Consider the following 3627-nt stretch of genomic DNA (forward strand, 5'->3'; position numbering starts at 1 on the left):
GGCGAGCGGAGGAAGGCGGCCGGCGGGCGAGCCACCCATCCCCGGGTCCAGGCCCTGGCACCTGCTGAAGGCCAAGGTGCTGACTTGGATGGGGTGGACTAGATACTCGTCGCCTCCCGCTCTCCCCCGCCACTTGCCCCCAGTTGCTGTCTAGTGACTAGCCTGGCTTTAACATATAATTTTGTTTTCTGTGTGCCGGACCCTCCCTCTGCTACGTGCTGGGAATACCTCAGTAATGACGGAGGTCGACAATCAAATAAGCACCCTCAATCTATAACAAAAGCTATGAGAGCATTTAACAAGGAGGCCTGATGTACTCTGGGTGGTGAAGAGTCAGGGAAAGGAAAACATACACCCAAGAAAAGCAAAATTGTGTGTGGGAGTAAGATTTATTTTAGGAACGAACCAGGAAAATCCCAGCTGACCACCAAGACGACCACTCTGGGTGGATTCATGTCCCTCCCCACAGGAAGTTCACAGAGGCCAGTCAACTTGAAAATAAAGCGCTAGAAAAATTAAATGATGAAGAACTATGACACTTAGCAAAGATGCAAGAGAGACCCAAGGCAACATGTGATATGCCAAAGTCCTTGAACCCAAGTTCCCTCAAGTTGCTATAGCTGGGATGAGGAGGGGTGGAAGCTCTTGAGAAGAAAGGGGCTCAGAAATGGGAAAAGACAGGTGAATGGCTTGGTCAAAGGTACTAATGTAGAAGAGTTCTGTTTAATGACATGCTTGTGGGACACTGAGTAAACCAGCTTGTCATAAAGCATCAACTGAGGATAATTAATTGGGAAGAGGGTCATAACCCCTAAAGGACAACGATTTTCTGTTCTCCATTAATCCAGGGCTCTAAAATGCCTTTGAGTCAACCAAGCTCTTTACTATCCAGCTGTGTAACTCACCCCTTTCAGTGAGCTTTCACTAAAAGCCTATTTCTATCCTCTTCCCCAACCCCATACAAAAATCCTAGGAGGTGATCTAATAGTTAAAAGCATGAGCTCTGAAGACAGACATCTTCCATTTAATTCCTGGCTCCTTCGCTTCACAGCTGGGTGACATTGGGCAAAAACCTAATCTCCTTATATTTCAGTTTCCACATCTGTAAATGACCATAGAGTAGTGTCATGTTGCTGTCCCATATTGTATTAGTTTTCTACTGTCACTATAACAAATTACCACAAACTTAGTAGCTTAAAACAATTCAAATTTATTATCTTACAGTTCTGTAGATTAGAAGTTTGACACGGATTTCATTGAGCTAAAATCCAGGTGTTCCTTCTAGTCTAAGAAAGAATTCATTTCCTTACCTTTTCTGGCTTCTAGAGACCACCCACATTCCTTGGTTCATGGCCTCAGTCTTTAATACCAGCAACACTGCATGTCTTTGACCATTCTTCTGTAGTCACATCTCTCTCTGACTCTGACCTAAGCCAGAAAAGGTTCTCTGCTTTAAGGACTCAGGTAATTAGGTTGGACCCAACCATATAATTCTGGATAATCATCTATCTCAAGGTCTTAACCTTAATCACATCTGTAACATCCTTTTTATCATATAAAATAATAAATTTACATGTTCTAGGGATTAGGATGTGAACATCTTAGGGGAGCTATTATTCTGCCTGCCATACTTAGTAAATCCAATAAAAATGACTGACATATAAAAGTACCTTCCTTCTATTAATCTGAAATATCTCTCCTCCCAGGAAAATTCAACTCAAATTTATTTCCTTTGTAGAGATTACCCTAACTAATCACGACCTTCTCTGCTTACTCTAGATTCAATTTAGCACATTTATCCATACCACCACTGACTGTTTTAATAGTTTGAGCTTGTTTTGATTAGTTCTTTTTCATACATTTGGGAGTTTTGTTTGTTTTTGTACACTTAAGCCCCAGGGAACAAAAATGCCACTGATGTCAGCACATACTTGCTTAGAAGACCAAGGAAGGTCTGCTACATACAACTGCTCATTGTATCAAGAAAACCCATCACACGCCTGTTTCCACTGTCTTGATAGTACAGGAGAATCCAGATCATCTCTGGGAAATCCCACTATATTGAGTTGCAAGAATATGTAGAAATAAAAAGATCTCTTCCCAAGTCCATCAGCACTATCATACCATGTTAAGGTTCTTAAGTTCAGAGAAGATTTTTCTTTTTTAATTTGGCAATTTCCTATAGTTCCTCATAGAGTTATGTACTTGGCCAAGAGAAAGCTGAAGGGGTTTTGAAACCAGACATCACTGAAGCTTTGAAGCCATTGGAAAGAATTCAGGATGAATTGGAAAGGAGCATTCCAAACAGGTCTGAGCATAAGGTAGGAGTTTGATTAATCTGTGATTGGTAATAATTAAGAATTAGAACAATATCAAATTGTAAAGTTAGTTTCTTCAAACTTGCTCTTTATACATGACATTAAATATAATATCATATAATATGGTTGTATTCAGTTGCCTTATTAGAAATCTGTAGCACTAACAAAATGTTGCCTCAAATTCCCTAAGCCCACTTTTATCAAGAGTTTCAATACAAGAAACAATATTTATGGACTTTTGTCAGAAGATATAAACTTCATCCATTCCTCTGGTTATTTAAAATTGTATCCTTGGATCAAGCCAAACCCCTGTACTCCAGTGTTTTGGCCCTTCATGCCATTGGTTTTTACTCAGTAATAAAAAACAATTTTTTTTTCTTGGGTGACTGCCTCTCCAGTTACTGAGGCACCACCATCTGGTGGTTTTTAGCACATCTGAATTGCAGGTTCAGCTCTTAAGAGGGGGAAATAAATTTTTTGAAAATTTAACCTGAAACTGAAACATAAGAAATGAATACAAATTTTATACCCTCCTACAAAGAGAATAAAAAGCCAGTTGTCTCTGCAGGAAAGGGCAGATGCTCTTAGGTCAGTCGATATGCACAACCAGAATTCATTGCTCTGAAGCAGAAAGCAAGGTAAAACACAGGCCAGCTTCTTATTTGGCAGCTGTCTCTTGACAGGGCGTTCCTTTCCTGAGCGTTCATCCAGACCTTTTCCCTTTCTCATTACCAATTCTGATGCCATCTATCCAAATCCAGTTCCAGATGCCTCTGCTCTGGGGAGCCAGCCTTGCTTAGGCACTCCTCACTCCTGTCCTGTTTCAACACCCACCCACAGAGATTACCTCAACATAAGCAGCAGTATTTTCTCTGCAGTTCAAGTCAAGATGGGAGGAAGTCCATATACCACTTCTCCTTCTGAAACAGCTTTTGCTGGTTCCCTTTGTGACTTCTGACAGTTCCGTTAGTATCTGAAGATTTTTGCTAAGAATTTAAAGCTAAATGTCCTAAATAACTATATATTAATTATAGACATAGATATAACAAAAACATAAATGTGCCCCCCAAAAGGTTATTCTAAAGTGAAATATTTCTAAAGGCCCTAAAATAAAGAATTTCAGCTACAGGCCAAAATAAAAACCATAATAGCTATTTATTGAGCACTATTTGCTAAGACTTTTATATCAACTAATTTAATCTTTACTAATTTAATCAGTAATTTAATTAAGTTAATGCTAATTTCACTAAGATCTAATTTAAATCCTGTGGGGGTACTTTTACTATCTCCAAATTAATTTGAAGAAACC

This window comes from Pteropus alecto, unplaced genomic scaffold, assembly GCF_000325575.1.
Source record: "Pteropus alecto unplaced genomic scaffold, ASM32557v1 scaffold88, whole genome shotgun sequence".
Taxonomy (NCBI): domain Eukaryota; kingdom Metazoa; phylum Chordata; class Mammalia; order Chiroptera; family Pteropodidae; genus Pteropus; species Pteropus alecto.